This window comes from Diabrotica undecimpunctata, chromosome 4 (assembly GCF_040954645.1).
Source record: "Diabrotica undecimpunctata isolate CICGRU chromosome 4, icDiaUnde3, whole genome shotgun sequence".
In the NCBI taxonomy this organism is placed as follows: Eukaryota; Metazoa; Arthropoda; class Insecta; order Coleoptera; family Chrysomelidae; genus Diabrotica; species Diabrotica undecimpunctata.
The window spans coordinates 139,568,558-139,588,971 of record NC_092806.1 but is presented as its reverse complement, the minus strand read 5'-3'; the positions used below and the strand labels follow the sequence as shown (position 1 = coordinate 139,588,971).

The 20,414-nt window shown below is 31.9% G+C and overlaps 1 protein-coding gene across 3 annotated transcripts in view; it reads right to left on the bottom strand.

Moving 5' to 3' along the window:
- The window catches only part of sdt (MAGUK p55 family member stardust), a 419,055-nt gene that overhangs the window by 283,524 nt on the left and 115,117 nt on the right, over nucleotides 1-20,414 (bottom strand). The window lies entirely within an intron of this gene.

Sequence of the window (20,414 nt, the reverse complement as noted above, 5' to 3'; positions counted from 1 at the left end):
TGTAGTTTATTAAATTAGAGTGTTTAAGTTACTGATTTAAGTTTATATTCTGATCTGAAAAGCCTAAATGTCAACAAAGTTCTCGATAGAAAAGAAAGGAATTCTCTAGAATACAGAATTTAATTTTTGTTTACGGTAGAACGTTCTCGAATATGGTTATGTCTATGGACATAATCGAACATATACTGTTTCGAGAACATTCATATAGAGGAAATGGAACAATTCTAATAGGATTTCTTGCCAGATGATTCTGGAACATGGAAAAAGATATAAATACCCGGTGATTTGGATTCAAGTTATCAGTTACAGTTCAGTCAGATGGCCAGTAAGTTAGTAAGAAAGTTAGTTAAAAGATAGACACATTTAGTTAGTGAAGTCAATTGTTCAGTAAGTTCAAGATAGTCAGAAGGTCCAGATGTTCAATATAATAAGTTTCATGAAGATTAATAAACAGTATAAAGATAATATTATTGAAGATTAAAAATTATGTTATGTAAAAATGGTAATTGGATAATGGAAGAAAGTATCAATTGAAAATTAAAATTATATAATATTTGGTGATTGGAGATTGGTGTATTAAAAAGAAAAATAAATATAAATACAGTTAAGCAGAAATATATTTTAAATTGGTGGAAGCTGATAATTGGAAAGAGTAATTTCACAAAAACAAGGATAACCGAGGCTGAGAACGAAGACATTGAGTGGTGATTAAAATCTTTATTTTGAAGAACATTTTCATTTAGGCATTCAGTGAAAGAAAGGTACAAAATTTTGTTAATATAATTTAGATAGTGTCATAATTATTTCAATTTTAAAGATAGTTTGTTTAAATTTTACATTGTCTATATAATTTAATTAGTTTCATAAGAATTTCAATTTAAAGATAGTTTATTTTAAATTTTGCATTGGTTATGTTAGATATATATGTGTATTTCATAATAGATATAATAAAGATACTTTAAAAAAGTGCTTACAAACTAATTATTTGAGAACCGCAATAAAAACCCTATATATATATATATATATATATATATATATATATATATATATATATATATATATCATTAAAAAAAACACTCATTGCTCATCATTCACAAATAATACATCATAACAATATATATATATATATATATATATATATATATATATATATATATATATATATATATATATATATATATTGTGACAATTAGGGTTTATAGAAAATAATTTATAAGTTATATACTACATAATATTAGATATAAAAAAGTATTTGATTATTTTAAATAAGTTATATACTAGAGAAATCTATAAAAATATATTTATGTGAGGGCATTTTTAATAAATTAGCATATAATAATTGTAAAAAGTTGTATTTTAGTAATTATAATGTGGTAGATACAGTTAAGTGAGCCATGTGCCTAGGCAACCAACTATACAGTAAATATTTGACAGATAGAAATTAATCATAAGGGAATATAAGTGGGGTTATATTGTTTGAAATGTGTATTTTATTAAATTAGAGTGTTAGTTACTAATTTGAATGTTTATTCTGATCTGAAAAGCCTAAATGTCAACAAAATTATTAATAGAAAAGAATGGAATTCTCTGAATCTCCGGAGATGGCCATGTTTGCGAAATGGTTTGTTCCAGAAAATTCAGACAAGTAGTAAATAGAACGAAATTGGAACATGATCTCTTACGAGATGGTTCTAGAATATCAAAAAGATATAAATACCCGTGATTTGGATTCAAGATGGCAGTTTTTTAGTCTGAAGTCAAGCAGTTTTGGAAGTTTTTAGTCAGAAGTCAGGCCAGTTTATTATGAAAGTTAGTTGGAGTCAGTGAATCAAGTACAAATAGTCCAATAGTTTGATATAGTGAGTTAAATGAAGATTAAAAATTATGCATATAATTTAATGCACATTTATAATTATATACAAATAATTATTGAAGATTAAAAAAAGTATATTGGAAGAAATTAAATTATATTATGGTTGGAGATTAGTATAAATCAACTTATAATAATTGGATATTGGTATATTGAAAAGAAGAATAAATATAAATGCTGTTTGCTGGTTTGCTTGGTGGTGTATAAATGCTGGTGGAAGAAAAATATATCTTAAATTGGTAGAAGCTGATAATTGAAAAAGAAATTTCACAAAAACAAGGATAACCGAAGTACGAAGACATTCAGTGGTGATTAGAATATATATAGTGGAAAACAGTTCATTTAGGCATTCAGTGAAAGAAAGGTACAAAATTTTGTTAATATAATTTAGTTAGTGTTATAACAATTCAATTTTGAAGATAGTTTGTTTAAATTTTTCATTGTCTATAGAATTTAATTAGTTTTATAAGAGTATCAATTTAAAGATAGTTTATTTTAAATTTACATTGGCTAGGTTAGATATATATGTGTGTTTCATAATAGTTATAATAAAGATAATTTAAAAAAGTACTTACAAACTAATTCTTTGAGAACCGCGATAAAAACCCTATATTATTAAAAATACTCATTGCTCATCATTCAAAACAAAAAACACATCATAACAATTTATATATATATATATATATATATATATATATATATATATATATATATAAATATATATATATATATATATATATATATATATATATATAATATTTAGCTCTTAATTTTATCTATCTCGGAATTATTTAAATATTGAATTATTAGGATTTTTATTTCTATTTTATTCTATTTGGATTAAGTTTAAAATAAGAAGTTACTTGTAATGGTGAAAGTGCGGGTTCATAAAATAAATGATTCAAGAACGATTTCACAGAATAGTTGGACACTGAGTGTAAATAGCAGTTGGGATTTTCCGAAATTAAATTTTATTTGTAGGACTTTGTAAATATAAAGATTAAAAGTAATTTACATAAATTGTTTAGAAGAAGAATATAGAAAGTTGTTTTCGATAGTTGATATAGGGTAATTCCAAATTAGTCGGTCTGACGTAGTAATTTTGTTGCCAAGCGAGGCCAGCTAATATGTTGAGTGTATAGAGGTTCTACCGAAAGAAAGAGTAAAGGAGATACATCTAGGAATGGAGTTTTTGATTGGCGAAGGGGGAGACTTTAGATCCCCTAAATGGTGGGAAATACGGCAGGTTTGTTGATAAAGGAAAGAAAAATACAGAAGGTCGATTATAAGATTTTGAAGAAAAAGGTTGTTTGTGTTTCTTATATACGAATACTGGTCCTAGTATTTTAAAAGCAGAAGTAGCGAAAGCCATCAAACTAAGCAAAAATGGGAAATCTCCAGGCCCTGACCAAATACCATCAGACTGGCTCAAACTTCTAGACGTCGACAATGTCTCAGAACTAACAAACATTTATAACCACATATACGAAACTGGTTCTCAATGCTAACACTACTTCCACGAACATGGGAAGTACAGAAACCAATTTACGTCTGTTGTATAGATTTTGAGAAGGAGTTTGATAGGGTCCAACATGGTAGGCTGTTCGAATATTTAGAAATGATTGGAATAGATGATAAAGATCTGAGACTTTTACAACATCTATATTGGAATCAAAAAACTTCTATTCTGGTAGACGGCAAAGAAACAGACACAATTTGTATTCAAAGAAGTGTTACACAGGTTTGTGTGTTGTCCCCAACTTTGTTTAAAGCTTACTCAAAAATAATTTTTAACGAAGCCTTGGAAGGGCAATGTGGATTTCGAATCGGGGGAGAAACTATTAACAACATCAGATATGCAGATGACACCGCGATCATGGCTGAAAGTATCGAAGATCTTGAATTCTTTATACATAGAGTCACTAGAGAATGCTCTAATAACGGACAGCATAAATACAACAAAGACACAGTTACTTGTGGTTAGTAAACAAGACCTCAGCGCTATACAACTAATTGTCAATAATGAACCGATAACAAAAGTTAACCATTTTAAATACCTAGGATGTTGTATAAACGAGACACTAAATCCGGATGAAAAAATTAAAACTCGTATAGAAATTGCAAGAGGAGCATTTATGAAACTTAGATCTATTCTGAGCTGAACTTACAGCTGAGAATTAAGTTCCTAAAATGTTATGTGTATCCTGTATTACTGTATGGATGTGAAACCTGGATTATGAAGGTTAACATGATGAACAAATTAGAAGTCTTCGAGATGTGGTTATATCCTAGAATGCTCAGAATAACATGGGTTCAACACATTTCAAACAGAGAAGTCTTGAACAGAGTAGGTCAAGGTGAAGGCGACTTAATAAAGATGATAAAAAAGAGAAAACTCGAATATCTTGGGCATATAATGAGAGGATGCAGATACAGGATAATGCAGTTGATACTCAACGGAAATATCGACGGAAAAAGAGGTATTGATAGGAAGAAATACTCAATGGACTGGCTTAGTAGCAGATGAATTATTACATGCCGCGCAAGAACGAGAACTATATTCGGCAAATCGTCATGGAAGCTACCCACGCTTAAAACTTGGGCACGGTACTCAAAGAAGAAGAAGTGTTTCTTGATAAAATTATTCATCATCACCATCAACCTGTATGCGTTCACCGCTTTTTCTAACATTTCTACATTTAATTATTGCTAACACGCTTCAGTTCGTCAGTCTATCTAGTTGATAGGTATCCTCTGCTCCGTATTGCTTTTTGACTTGGTGTCCACTCTAAAATACGTTTTGTCTATCGGTTGTCTGATAATCTGGCGACGTGTTCTGCCCAATTTCATTTTAACGACGCGATTTTTTCGATAGCGATATTTCGAATAAGAGATTTTCTAATGGCCGGGAGTCAATAAAAAATTACTCATATACGCCGACCGCAGAAAAGCACCAATTACACGAATTTTCGAAGAGTAGGTCATAGGTTTTGCGTCAAGGTAATCCAAAGGTTTATTCGACATTAACTATCAAAATATTTGTAGGACCACAGTTTTAGATTATCTGCCTTATTCAACTAGTTCTTGCGCCGTGTAACTTTTATCTGTTTCTTAAGGTGAAATTATATTGGTGTTAAAGAAAATAGTATTTGATTACATTAAAGATTTGAATAAAAAAGAGGCACATATGCTAAATAAGCTAGCAGAAGGACACTTGTAGTTTTCAAGACAGGAAGATTCGCGTTGAACGTAGCAGAGGGATATGTATTGTAGGTGATAATAAGTAAATATGTATAAAATCAAAATAAAATGTCTTACAGCGTCAGTTTCATTATTTAATAGCTCACAAAGTGATTTAATTGGTAGACGACAAAAAACAATTTAAAAACACGAGGAGGAAATAATTATGAAATTGGTTTTAAATTTATAATTAGTGCAGGTTAAAAATATCTACTATTATTGCAACCGATTGAAAATTTATTTCAAGGTTAAACGCTTATAAAATAATAAAAACATTGTTTATAGCTAACTAAAACATAATAGAGATAAATAAATTCAAGTAATAATTAACCTTAGCATGAAAATTCACGATTCTTGTTACTACATCGAAGGTTTTAATTTACGAAGTATACCTCGTAACGCTACTGTTGCCGGTTTCATTAAATAAAACATTGTGGTGTTATTTACTATAAATACACTATCCTAACTTTTTAAATACACATGTTAGAGACAAATTGGTAAATTTAACAAAACTATCGCTTGAAAAAGTTGAATGTAGAGTACGAATCCAGATGGAACTGTCTAAACCTTTAAAAAAACGCCAGAGAACCCATGAAGAATGATGATGATGATGAGACAAATTGTTTATAGCAAATTTGTACAGATAAAACTGAATTTTTTAAAAATTTCATACTTCGCATAAGGAGGATAAAAACATACAACAATATTAAGTGCTTTAAAAACAAGAAGAAACGAACGGTGTATGACAGAGGAAATACTAAACAGCATGGACCAAACAAAAGAATTCAGAAATAAAGATAAAAATAAATAAAAAAGAATTCACGCAAGGATAAGAAACAAGAACATACTTTTATAGAAAATGAATAAATAAAAATGAAAACTATGAGAAGAGTCATGAGAAGATTTAATTTTACCTGTACTAAAACTTAAAATAGATCACTGAAAACCAATTTAAATGTTAAGAGCAATGCTCGAAATTGGAAAATTCTAACATTGTACAGAAAATATTGTGCACTTCTAGTATTGTACCCCTTTACTGTACAATCTCCGAAAAAGACATAATCGTCGGACTTTGTATAAAAGAATTGCTGTAATACGTAGCGAAGCGTTAAAGTTTGTAATACCACAGATATCGGTTCATATCGACTTTTACGATTATTCCCCATTTGTTATTAAAGACAAACAAACATCAATGGGGTTATAAATCCATAATTAATCAGGGTTTCTGGCTTCTGGATTATAAGATGAACTTTTTTTAAATTATCATATACATCTCTTGAAAATCTGAAATGTTTCACAAACGTCTTCCCTGTATTATAGTGATGTATCTATCTCTTGAAGCTTTGAAATGTTTCACTAACATTATCATTTTATTGTAGAACAATTTCTTCTTATTATTTATACTTTAGTTTGACACAGGATTTTATCATATTGTGGATTCGAAAAAAGAACAACTGTATATAAATATATAAATAGAAAATATAAAAATATCAAATTATTAGGTAGCAATAAATGTTCTATTTGTACAGTTTGGGGGTACAATGCTAGAAGTCAACAATAATTTATGTACAATGCTGGGATTGTCCAATTTCGGGCTTCGCTCGTTGTTAATTAGTTGTTAACAAATTAATGTCAAAAGTACAGAAGTACAGAAAATAAAAAAATCATATAAAAACCTTCAAAATGGCATTTTTCAAATGTTTCTATCCATATTTGTTGCTTAGAAAGTTGCAAACTAAGTCAAAAGTTTCGGTTTTTTATAAATGTTAATATTTTTTTACAAAATGAACTAAGATCCCCCATATTACATTGAATGTTGGGACTTATAATGCCTAAAATGTGATCAAAATTTCAAAGCGATCAGTCAAATAATTTAAGTTATTTTATTTGTTTATTGCAAATTAATTTTTTTTTGCAATAATAGGTCATAAAATAATGAAATTACAGTAATTCTACGGGTAGGTTATTAAAGAAGAAAATTCATTATATTAATATTATTAAAAAAAAATGAAGAAAAACAATTTTGAATATTGCAAAATCGTTTTGCAAAAAAATTTACATTTTTTGCTTATAAACAATTAAAATAACTTTTTAGCTACTTTATTTTTTTATATTTGGAAAGTTTATATTTTTCACTAATTAAAAAAAAATTGTTCTAGAACACACTATACGTGAAATCAAATCTTAACTGTCTTTTTCCTTTTATTCCGGTATACTCTTTATGAGTACTAGAAACCAATTCGCTAAGGATTTTTGCTTAGTTGAGGAGATATATTGTGGAATGCAATTTTAGATTCCCCATGTCTCTAATAACATCTTTATCAACGTCTGTTTTGCCTTGCTATTCTTAGAAGGCACAGATTAAACCATAAACCTGAATTTGGTGTCGAAGAATTAGTTTATGGATTTATTATCAGATGTCGAGATTTGCGTCCATACGAAGCCGTGTTGCTTCCCAAGACAGGAAAGATTTATTTTCACGTTTAGAGCGTCTGTGAATAGTTGTCTCTGATGATCCCTTTTAGGGTAAAATATGTATAAGCGAATATAAAGAACATACTATAATTTAATATGCCAAATTCAAAAAAGATTGGCTGTCAATGGAATCATCTAAAAAGCTTCAAAATGTGGTCCTCAAAAACGGCCGGCGGGAGCGATGGAGGGGGAAGCTGCTGTTAACTGTATCTCTTGTTTATGGATTTCGACGTTTCTTTTTTTAATGTGTATGTACTTTTTGTAAAATAAAACAAATAAATGGTTAAATAAACCATCTAATATTTTTAAACAATTTTATTTTCAATTTAAAAAAATTTTTAGTAATATTTGAGGTAATTGTTATTACTTAAGATAAATATTTATTATTAATTAATATAATTAATATTGTTCTGAAGCTATTTTCTTGAGGCATTTTAAAGTAATTACTATCTAAATGGGAATAAGCCACAATTAAAGGTTAAAGTAAGTTTATTGACGTTTCAATTTCCACTTAGGAAATCGTTCTCAAAATACAAACGATTTCCAAAGTGGAAGTTGAAATGTCAATAAATTTACTTATTTTTTTTAAATAATATTGATAGAATAAATCTCTTTATTCATAAGCTCTCCGTAGAATTTGTGTAACTTAAAGTGCATTATTTTCTAACTTATATTGTTGCAAAAAAATTGGGATAAACAAATAAAATAACTTTTAAACTATTTTAAAATTTTGATCACATTTTAAGCATCACAAGCAGCAGTCCATGTTATATATAGGTTTTAAGTTAATTTTCAAAAAGTTATCAACATTTATAAAAAAAAAAAAAATTTTTGTCGTATTTTGCAACTTTCTAGGCAACATATAAAGATAGAAACAATTAAAAGCGCCATTTTGAAGGTTTTTATAAGACTTACAAGTTTTCCATTCTCAATTTGTTTTAAATGTTTCACTTAGACGAAAAACGCCAAAATTTACCGTCTTTTTTGCATATTTCCCTGAACTATATGATGATTGGCTTAAGTCTTGAGAACTTGAGACTTGAGAAAGGCACTCTGCCGAAACAACTGTAGTGATAAGATTTTATAATAAATTTTGTTGAAGTTTTGAAATTTTCGGAAGTTTTTCGTGTTTTATTGTTACATAAAAAGATTTATTTTGTTGTTTGTGTTGTCTCTATTGTTATTTTATACCTAAAAAAGCAGTTTTACACTTTTTCTTGATTTTCTCAGAACTTTGTAAGTTCGGTAAGTTCTGGTTCCACAGAAAAATAACTGTGATGCACGTATGATGTGTTTGTTGTCCTTCTTTTAGTAGCCATAATTTATAAAAATTTATTAAGCAAAATTAGCTAATAAAAAGAGAAATATTAACAAGTTAAACTTTTGACATTTACACCTGATAATCGATATTAGCCTCCATATTTGAACTGTTCATTTTCCGCAAAGTGAAACTGTCCTACAGACAGATCTTAATCAAATATTAATAATTCTAATGGTACCTACTTTCGTTGGCTAATAAAGATCTTACACTTCGTCTATTAAAGAAGCGTTCAATTTATTGGATTTTAATTGAAAATTAAGCGTTCACCAGTGATTAAAGGGTGACCTTAATCCTTACAAATTGAATTTTATCAAGAAGGAGGGATTTAATCGGTAGATGCATCAAGGGCGTAGGCATACACCGATACGCTGTTAATCGAAATACTTTACCAAAATTATCATGCCGATATTTTGGCCATTTATTGTGTACTCTTTAAGATGTACTTTAAATTTTTTAACTCTAGTCAAAGACAATATATTTTTTCTTTTTACTTTTTTTATTATAAATTTCGTCTCAAGAAGCTGTTGTTTTGACGAGCTAAACAGGTCCAGTTAACGAAAATTTGGAGGAAATTAGAAAATAGTATTAGAGTTGTATGTTTTGTTTTATTAAAGAAAAAAAAACGTGATTAAAATAGAGCTGTAATTTATATGTATCAGAGTAAGAATACCGAGTGAAACGAAGGGAAGAACATGGAATACACACGCAAATAAGAGAGAATACTCCGAAAAACTGCTAAAGATGTCAACGAGAAATAAAATATAAAATTTTTTATATAAAGTTAAACTTCACAACAAAAATCAACCAAAATAACTCACTGTAAAGCATCGAGCAAAAAGACAAAAGAGGGAATCTAATCGTTATGAAAAGGCGACCAAAAAGTGGCCTCTGATGGCGGACATATCCGGAAATCCGAATGCGCCAAATTTAAATTTTCCGACACTTATTAACAGTAGCTATAAAATAGTTTTCAGAATGTGTCTTAGACGAGAAAATTTTAATTAAATATTAACGATAACAGTCTAAAATGTAAAACAATTGTTAAAAAACTTCAATATAAATAAGATTTCATGTGACAGTTGGGACACATAATAACATAACCCAACTAAATTTGATTATTAAACAAGGAAAGACTCTCTTTCCTTGTTTAATTTGGCCTCTCAAGATGGCACTTCCTGTCTAACAATATTTTTGCCCCCACTACCTTTACATTCCCTCTTTTGTCTTTTTGCTCGATGCTGTAAAGACACAGATGGAAATCTATAAATAAACAAGCAAGATATAATGAAGCTGCGAAATATAATACTGATACTAAAATCTGAAAACGCTAGAAATATTACTTGCAAATTATAAAAAAAGCGTTATCAAAAATTGAAGAAAATCTAATCATAGAAGAACACTGGACTAAATGTAAAGAAGCTGTGCACACAGCGGCTAAAGACATTGTAAAATCTAACAAGACCAGAACAAACGAAGATCGGTTCGACGAAGAATGTAGATCTACTAACCAATAAAAAATAAAGCGTATAAGACAGTCCAGCAGCGCAGAACTCTGGAAGATTATGAAAACCTTCGACGAGAAGAAAAAAGAACAAATACGAGCAATACGAAAACGTTCTAAATGGGATTTTTAACCTTCAGAATAGAAAAATAGCAGCATGTGACGATAGGGATGGTTCGGTAATTAGTGACGAAGAAACAGATACTTAAGAGATGGACAAATCATTTTGAAGAACTGCTGGATGGCAATCGCGGCAAACATAAGGATGAGGATCCCATATTTCAAATGAATTAAAATGATCGACAGCTACTCCCTACCGAAGAAGAAATGAGGGAAGCTATTTTAAAAATGAAAAATAACAAAGCCCTCAGTTTGGATAATCTTCCTGCGGAACTTTTTAAAAATGGCAGTGATACTCTTTTGAAACATATGCATCAATTAATAATTGAAATCTTGCAATGGAAAGAAACACCCGCAGACTGGAAATTAGGGATACTGCGTCCAAAAAGAGCGTCCACTATACTCAGTATAGCATATAATACTGTCCAACGTATTGTACAAAAGAATGCTCCCCTACGCCGAACGAATAGTGGGAGGACATCAGTGCAGCTTCCAGCTTAAGAAATCAACAACGGACCAAATTTTTACAGTGAAACAGATTCTTGAAATAACCTTAGAGAAATTCACATATTCGTGGATTTCAAATCCGCATACTACTCAGTTTATAGATATAAACTTCTCCTGGTTATGGTGGAGTTCCAAATATCTCTTCATCTTATTCCTCTAACAAGATTTACACTCAGAGTAGCAGCGAGCGTGGTCAGAATCTAGAACGATCTTTCAAGATCCTTCCATTGCAAAAATGAACTAAGACAAGGTAATAGGTTATCGTGTCTCTTATTCAATGTTGCATCAGAAAAGGTAATTTAAGAGTCCCAAATCTGTAAAAGTTGTCGGATATGCTGATGACATCGATGTCATAGCTAGGTTCACAGAGTCTCTGACCATTAAGTGCATCTGCACAAAGAATATAACTAAATATAAATGCACAAAAGATCAAATATGTGTTGTACTAGGTTATTTAGCCATTTGCATAGAAGAATAATGATTGACAATTTAAAACTGGAAGGTGTGGATACCTTCATATACCTAGACTAAAGATAATAACCTCAGCGAAGAATTTAAACGATAGTGCTTGCCAATAAGTGTTACTATGGCTTGAATGGCCTCAAAACTACCCAGAAAAATTTAAGTGACCGTCTATAAAGCACTAAGAAGACCAATTCTAACATGTGGAACTAAAACGTGGTCACTTACACAGAACGACCAAGAATTATGGAGAAGTAAAAGAGCAAAGTTTGTGGCGTAGACGTAGCGACTTTGAGTTGTAAAGACATTTTTGAGAATTTAACGTTGCAAAATTCATTAACGCTCGCTAATTAAGCTCGCCAATTTTCAGTGCTATTATTGACCCCTAAAGTAAGGAGAACCCACCTTCATAGTACCTTCCTAGACCGGTTTATTCTACCGCTCAGTCATATTCGTAACGTCCTAGTGATTGAGTGTGTTTAAATACAAGTGTATGTAAACACTACATTGCGACATAACGTGTAAGTCTTTGTTTTACTTGGGTCGTATTTAAGGCTATTTTCGGCCTACTTATTATAGCTAAGTGTTATTTTATATTTTTATTTTTAGTATATTGGCTGCAAAGCGGATTTACAACCTAAATAATCCGAATGATGTAGAATATCTTCGAAAATTTATGTTAGAAGAGGATGGAAATGTCCCATCATTTGGGACATTTCAGCATTGTCAAATGGAAGATCAGCCAACGTATGAAAGTGTTGGTGACTCTTATACTGAAGAGAGTGGGGCAGAGGAAGAACCAGATTTACACACCAATTTATTTTACTTCGGAAAAGATAAACCACTAGATGGATGAAATTACCGCGCGCGAAGAAGCAACGCACTGAGCCAAATAACCTGGTTACACGTCTCCCAGGAGTAATACATGAAGCACGACTAGCTAATTTACATATAGAATATTGGAGTCAGATATTTTCTGATAAAATGCTACAAACAATAGTCCAAGTTCACAAACCAGTACATTCATCTTGAAGTAAGGGATCGCTTTGACCGATAACGTAATGCAACTGACACGGACATGATAGAACACAAGGCCTTCACAGGCCTTTTATATCTAACAGGAACTTTGCACGCCAACAAAATAATGTTAGAGGATATCTGAAGTAAGATGGGCACGGCGTGGAAATATGTCGACTGGTTATGAGTCTCAGAAGGTTTAAGTTTCTTACCGCATTACCGCAAGACCTGAAAGGAAAGCTGTTGACAACATTGCGCAGATTTGTGAACTCTTCTACGATTTTGTTCATAATTGTAAACATAGCTATTCACTAGGACAGTGTGTGACTATTGACGAAAATACGAAAATCTGGAGGCTTTTAGGGGACGTTGTAGGTTCAAACAATATATCCCTTCAAAGCTATTCAAATATGGAGTAAAAATTTATGCTATGTGTGATGCAGTTACTTTTTATAGCTATAGCTTGGAAATGTATGCTGGAAAGCAACCCCAGGCACCCTATGAACAAAGTAATAAACCATCTGATGTTAGAAGATTGGCACAACCTATTTATGGAACGGGCGCAATATAACGACAGATAATTGGTTTACAGATGTGCAACTTGTTGCCGAATTAAAAAGTAATAGACTGTCGTATGTTGACACAATAAAAAAAATAAAAGGGAACTAGCTGTAGATCTGCTAAAAGTAAAAGGGCGATCACCACAGCCAACTTTATGTTTTGAGCAGCAGGTTGAAATATGAAGATTGGAATTAGATTGAATCCATTTCTTACAGGAAAATAAAAAATGAACTAGGAAGGAACACTGAACGCCAGAAAAACAAGTACGAACGCTTAACCAAACTTAAGGAGGTAGAATCAAAACAACACAGAGAAAGGACAGTAGTCAACCTTTCAGATAAAGTTTTAACTCCAGCCGAAACATCATTGCTAGATAAAGGGGGAAATTTTGCGGTTGCCCCTATAATTATACCCAAAGAAGATATCGTCGCTAATATAGAATCTGCGATTCGCAACTTACCAATCGAAAAAGCTGAGAGCAAAGAAATAAGGACATAATCAGCGAGAATTGGTATGGAAGGGTATAGTTTAGATACGTCGATGACACTTTGTGATTTGGGGTCACGGAGTAGAAAAACTGAACGATTTCCTGTCTTATATAAACACACTACATCCAAATATTCAATTTACGATGGAAACAGAAAAATATCAACAACTAGCGTTCCTAGATGTATCAGTAAATCGAAAGGAAGGTTACTTAGGACATAATGTGTATCGAAAACCTACACACTCAGACAGATACCTAAACAGGAACTCAAATCATCATCCAAGCCAAAAACAAGGCATCATCAAAACTCTGGCGGAGAGGGCGAAGAGAATTTGTGAACCACAGCATCTCCAAAGTGAACTTCTTCATATTGAAAAAGCGCTCACCTCCAATGGTTATATCAGAAGAGAAATACATAAAGCGATGAACAACATCTCTAGAAGAAAGGACGAAGAAACAGAATGTAAAGGCAAAGCGTTCTTGCCCTACATATCGGGGGTAACGGACAGAATTGGGCGAATACTTAAGAAAGCCAACGTAAAGACCATTTTCATGCCTACAAAGAAAATCAAGGACTGTTTAAGTTCGGTGAAAGACAAACGACCCATTACCAACGGCCGGAGTATACCAAATATCATGCACATGTGGAATGGTATATGTGGGAACCACGAAACCATCACATATTATAATAAAACCAAGTCAGGTGTCGACGTTGTCGATAAGCTTTGCGCTTGTCGACAACTGTTGAGGTTGGCGATCAACATGGCCAACTTCTCTCTGTTCTGGGCTTGATGAATTAATTCATTTCCTTTTGTGTGGGTCCAATCTCTGATGTTTCGTAGCCAAGATTTTTTCTTCTTCAATCGGAAATGGACAGGAGAGTATACGGCGTCGCCTTTTTCTTCGGAAACTAGGCCATGAGTTAGCCTTACCACATTTACAAAAAAGAAGTCTTATGACACAAAGTATACCACGTTCTCTTTCTGAAGCAATCAGCAGATTTAGACCAACCGAAGAGCCCGATGAAGAAGCTGGACTAGTGGCTGCAGAAGATGTAGCTCAAACAAAGCGTCGTCGCTGTGCTTTATGTTACACATCACGAATGACCAGATTGGCGAAAAGCATTTGCAAGAATTGTAAACGATGTATTTGTGGCGAGCATACAATTCCTGTATGCACATTATGTCAATCAAGGTTACAAGAAGACTCAAGTGACACATAAGTGACAGATCGCCACCGCAATAAACTGAAATAAAGATTTTTTTTTTGGTTTGAAATGTTTATAAGAAAATAATATATTTTATGTTTGCGTCATATAGGAAGGCAACATTTTATTTTTACCAATTTATAATATAAGAAATCAAATCATTTTATACGAGTACTTAGGTTATATTTCTATGTAAGTTACCGTTTTTGGATCATATATAAATGTTTTAAATCCTACTAAAAGAATAAATTATAAAGATAATAAAAAACAAAACTAAAATACCCCATATATCTGACTGCGTGTTAGTAAATTTTATAATCACGTATCAAACAGATACATTGCGACCATTACTGTCAATAGCTTTTTACCCGTAAGTCACGTCTTCGGATTTACATACACAAATAGTTTTTTTGTTGTCAGAATATATTTACACAAACAAAAAAGGGGGAATATAATGAATTATTGGATGTAATCTACAACTACGCTTGATCCAAAAACTATTGCTGTTGTTATGTTGTTGCATTGTGATAGTTTTTATAAAAGAGTAAGTTGCGACCGACGGATGGTTAAGCTGGCACACCTTAAAAGGATAGACCATGTAGTCAGGCCAGAGGAAGGTGCAACAGAAAAGTTTTTGGTCGAAGAGGGACAACGAACCAGAGGAAGATCAAGATTTTGGTATCAAGACAACTTAGGGGACGATGGGTAAATGGAAAATAGCATATTATCCTTATTTCCCTTTCTCCCATTCTATATCCTCTTCTTTTTTAACTTTCTTTATGATTTCATATATTATCAGATTAAATATTAATGGGCTCAGCGAATCTCATTGTCTAATGCCAGTTTCATATTTGAAAAGGTTGCGATAGTTTTCCTTTACATCTTACCATAGCTATGTTATCTTTATATATATTCTCAATGGTTTTTACTAAATCCAGTAATATTCCCTATTCATATAATAAATGTATCGCGTCCCGAATTCTCACTCTATCAAATGCTTTCTTCAAATCTATCAGACACATATATGCTGGTTTGTTGTATTCCAGCGACTTTTCTTTTATTTGTCTTATTACAAAAACTGCATCCGTGCATGATCTTCCTGTCCGAAATCCTTGCTGTTCCTCTTGCAGAGAAATTCGTTCGTTTATTTTTGTCGCTATTGTTCTTGTCAATTTGAGTGTTGTATTTAATAGATTTATTGCTCGATAATTATTGGGGTCTTTCTTATCTCCTTTTTTGAAGAACATCACCGTGATCGCTTTTATCCATTCATCTGGTATTCTGTCCGTGGTGATTATTTTATTAATAAGAAGTTGCAGTTGTTGTACAAGGTGATCACCTCCATATTTTAAGAGTTCATTTGGTATTTGATCTTCTCCTGGTGACTTTCTGTTTTTTAATTTGTTTATTCCTTCTTTCACATCGTTTTGGGAGATTTTGGTTTTTTCCTCAGTTATTATATTTGGCGTTTCTGGTAAAGGTTCTTCGTTTTGTCTTTTAAAAATTTCTGTCAGGAAGGCCACCCATGTATCCTCTTGTATGTGTTCTATTGCAACTAGTTCTTTCATTTCGCTTCTTTGTTGTCTTTGAAGCGCCATACTTGTTTCTGTTGTCCATAGAAATCCATCTCTAGTCCTTTTGTGAATCTTTCCCAGTAATCTGTTTTTGTTTTTCTTACCATTTGATGAGTTTCAGTTCTTATTCTTTTATATTCTTCATATGATTCATTCGTTTTTTCTGACTTATATTTTAGGAAAGCTTTCTTTTTTGGTGACATTTTTGTTTAATCTCTAGTGTCAACCATGGTGTTTTCGTTGACCACTTTTTGTTTATTATTTTCGTTCCTGCTTCTCGGGCAGCATCCAGAATATTTTTCTTAAGTTTTCTTCAGCTAGTCTCTACATTGCTTTCATTTTCGATTTTCTCCATTTGTATTTTCTGTTCTAGCCTTTTTTGATATAATGATTTTATGGAGTCATCTCTTAAATTTTCTATTTTTATTATTTCCTCTGAATTTGTTTGTTTAAGCTTCTCTTTCCATCTTTCATTGAATCTAATTTTACCAAGTACCAAATAGTGATCGCTTCCCACATTGGGTGACGTCAAACCCTTTGTTCTTTGTTCTGTTTCTGTTTGTGACCACGTAATCTATCATTGATCTATGTCCTCTTGTATTTTTGAACGTGTATTTGTGTTTAATTTTATGATCAAAAAATGTGTTGGTTATCCTTAGTTCGTTTGATGTGCAGAATTTCACCATTCTCTTTCCGTTTTCATTGATAACTCTTTCATTAAACCTTTGTTTTATTCCTGGTATTACTTGGTCTCCTATTCTGGCATTGAAATCTCCCAATAATATAAGTAATTCATTTTGCTTCACTTCTCTTTCCACTAATGTTTGTAGCTCATCAAAGAATTCTTGTTTATCGCTGTCAGGTTTGCAGTCTTCTGGTGCATATATCCCTATTATGTTAATAATTTTGCTGTTCGCCCTAATTTTTACTAAAAGTATTCTCTGAGATATATACTGGCACTCTTTAATTTGATCTTTATATTTTGTTTTGACCATTATTGCTACACCTTCCTTTGCTCTTTCTTGTTTCGGAACCCCACCATATGTTAGTAAATATTCTTCAAGCCGCGTCTGTCCTTTACCTTTCCTCTTTGTTTCCTGTAGAGCGCAGATATCTAATTGATATTATCTCAACTCTTTTTCTATTTCCTGATCTCGGTTACTTAGGCTTTTTATGTTCCATGTCGCCACTCTCATTATATTTTTCGTTTTCCAGTTCGTCGTCCTTTTTCTCGCCTTTGTCGTTATCATATTTTCTATCCTAGTCCGAGGCTCGTTACCGGTTCTTTGAGCTTTTTTTTTATTTTTATATATGACAGGTTGCTCACCTAGCCCTACAACTCTCCTTCTTTATTCGGGCTTGGGAGCGGCAACATCACCCACCAAGCTACTCGATCCACCTAGTGGGCAATGCAGGCGGAGTTGCAAGCCACAATTGAAGGTTAAAATTCCACTTCATAAATTGTTCTCAAAATACAAACATTAATGTAATTTTAATACATTGGGTCAAACTTTTATAGAATTTCGTCTGCAACATAGGCTATATATCATGAACATTCATTTAAAAAAAAAGCACAAAAAAGAAAGTGGACTTGGCAATCACCAAAATGGCTTAAACAAGAATGAAATTGACTTTATATTTACCAACAAAAAGGACTCCGTTCTTGTAGTGTCTATCCGTCTCGGATGTTAGCGACCATCATGGCAATCTGTATTTTGCAAATTTGCTCGCATTCCAGAGGTAGAAATTCCAATGATACAAAATCAAGGATCAGAGGAACTTCCAGATATACTCAAAGAGAGAATCAAATCAGCGTTAAAAGGTATTAAGAACAGTAAAACACTTGCTCTCTTATTAATAAACACGGACTAACCTTGGACTAACATTAGTCCCAGGACTACACCAAGGAGGAGGAGGAGGAGGTTGGAGAAGATGGCATTGCTCACTAGTTCACCGGTTAAACATGTCCGAACCAGTCGAATTAGTCGAGTTCATTAGTTGACGCAAAAATGTTGTTTCGCTGGTGCGAAGAAACAACTTTAAAATTCGTATAAAAATTTTAAAAAGTAAAGAACTGCTTGTAATTTTGTTATTGCTGGAATAGCATTTCTTAAAAAGTAATCTTTCGGCTGTATTTGGGAGTTTATTTGAACTGTGAACTGTACTCGAACAAGTGCGAACGATTTTTGGGCAGTAGTGTGTATTTTAGTTACTAAGTTACTCGCTCAGAGGTAATGATTTACCAAAATCTCTATCATCGGATGTGATGTGTTCTCTAAATTATCATAAGAAGTAAAGCTTGAGCACTTTCTGAACCTTCTTTAGGAAAGCTCGAGGTCTTTGAGATGTCGTGTTACAGACGCATCTTAAGAATTCCATGGGTGGATGGTGTGACTAATGTTGAAGTCCTCCGTAAAATGCGAGATTATTAATACAATCAAAGAGCTAAAATTAGAATATCTTGGCCGTATTATGAGAAATGAAAGATGTTCATTTCTTAATTATATTTCACATCTTAACCTTAAGAGCGTAGGCGCAAAATTTCCGGCTAATGCTTTTTAAATGCATTCATTTTTTTTTCGAATCCTGAGAAAACTAATAAGTATTTTTTAAAAATTTAAACGCAGAATGAAAGATTACATTATTACCGAGGGCTGAAAGTCCCTGAAAACTTCTATTATTTTTATTTTAGTAAGTTACACAGGTGAAAAAAAAAAGAAAATTAAGTGTGATTTTTAATTTCAAATATCTCATTCAAAAGAAACTTTTTGTTTATTCTAAGGGCCTTTCTGCCCTTGGTAATAATGTAATCTTCCATTCTGCGTTTAAATGTTTCAAAAATATTTAGTAGTTTTCTCAGGATACGAAAAAAATGAATGCATTTAAAAAGCATTGGCCCGAAATTTTGCGCCTACGCTCTTAAGCTCTGTACGGATTGGTTGGTGTTTGTCTTCTCTGTAATGGACACAGTAATAACTAATAACTTAAAAAGCCATTACTATTATTTACTTTCCTGCATCATTTTGTTTTTTTTTATCATCACGGTGAAAGCTGAGAGCCGTTATCTAGTAATTAAATATTTTACACCCCTAAAAATATTTCTTACCTTATTATCGTCAACAATAATAAAAGATTATATTTAATTACGCTTTAAGCTTATACATAAAAGTAAAGGCGAACGTAACATAAAGTGTGTAGAACCTAATTCAATATGAAAAGCTACGAGATTTTGATTGCTATCGTTATAGCCATTTGAGAGGATTCAATTTCTTTTTGAGAATGATTTATTACGTTCCTTTCCAAACAGAGCACTGGTCTTATGAATTTATGAGACTTTTCCATTTATTGTTAGGGCTCGGGAAATCATGCCCTAAATTAAAAATTTTTACAAACTCTTTGTGGTCGACAATAGACAGTAAAAATAATCAAATTTGAGTCTATTAGCTATTAAATATGAATTTGTGGTATATATAATATACATATACATTGTGGATTCACCCACACGTGTATTTTGAGACATGTTTTCCTAGGAGATGGATTGGTAGACGAGGGACAATTAGACCAGGGCGGATCTGTGGAAAAACGATTAAATTTGGATGTGAGAGGTTGCATTCGGATTTTTGCAAAAATAGTTAAGTGATAACTTTAGTATAATAATTAACTTCTCCTTCCTCTCAAATAGGTCGGGAATATTAATAAAAAAATTAAAATATTTAAAAATCATTAAAATCGTCGATTTTTTTTCTATTTTCCTTGCTTATAACTTTAAAATAATTCATTTTGGAGCAAAGTCAAATTAAATGCAAAGAGAAATAAAATAGCGACAATTAAATGTTCTATAAAATAATTAAATTGAGACTGCTGCTATACAGAAAGCACTAACTTGGTGTGTCACTAATTATTGTGAGAACATCGTAATAGTATCAGATTCTCAGGCAGTATTACAAGCTATTCGTAGCCATCCATTGGATAGTTTTCAAAACTCCATTATACTTGATATCAAAAAATTATTACATGATCTAAAATTAAAAAAAAAACAGTTACTTTACTCTGGGTTAAAGGACACAATGGA